The sequence below is a fragment of the Halyomorpha halys genome, unplaced genomic scaffold, assembly GCF_000696795.3.
Source record: "Halyomorpha halys isolate HHAL.00 unplaced genomic scaffold, Hhal_1.1 Scaffold357.1, whole genome shotgun sequence".
NCBI classification, from domain to species: domain Eukaryota; kingdom Metazoa; phylum Arthropoda; class Insecta; order Hemiptera; family Pentatomidae; genus Halyomorpha; species Halyomorpha halys.
In genome coordinates, this window is record NW_027113955.1 from 627835 (window position 1) to 628387 (window position 553).

General features: G+C 35.4%; 1 protein-coding gene across 2 annotated transcripts in view; it reads right to left on the minus strand.

Moving 5' to 3' along the window:
* The window catches only part of LOC136796724 (uncharacterized), an 887913-nt gene that overhangs the window by 615236 nt on the left and 272124 nt on the right, over positions 1-553 (minus strand). The gene's annotated exons all lie outside the window — the stretch shown is intronic.

Sequence of the window (553 nt, forward strand, 5' to 3'; positions counted from 1 at the left end):
CCAATCAGTAATCTACAGTGAACTATCTACACCTCATTATTGCATAAAATATTCGGCCCAAAAAAGGATGAATTAACAGGAGAATTTAGAAACACTAAAAAACACTGAATTAAGGTAACTACGCCCGGTAAATCTAATTCAAGTTATAGCAATGCGGCGTGTAAGGTTTTAGGGCTTAGCAACCAGGGGATCCCTGAAATGTAAATAAACCCTGAAGCAAAGGGTAAACGTCCAAGGGGTACGCAACCCAAACGTTGATGGGAGGATTTTGTTAAAACTGATTTAGTAGAATTGAGTTTGGAGGGGCATCACTGGAAGGATGTATGTAGAAGGATGGAGAGCGATTGATGGTATCGGCATCGAACCTTCGGGTTCGTTAGGCCTTCATTATTACTATTGTATAATTTAGGTTTAATGTTTTATATATAACTTAGTCATGATAAGATATATATGTTGTTCAGTTGTAATTATTTTTATTTTAAATAATCAGGAAGTTCAACCAATGTGGTCGGTGCCCAAATAACATACAAAGAATATATATATTTATTACAAT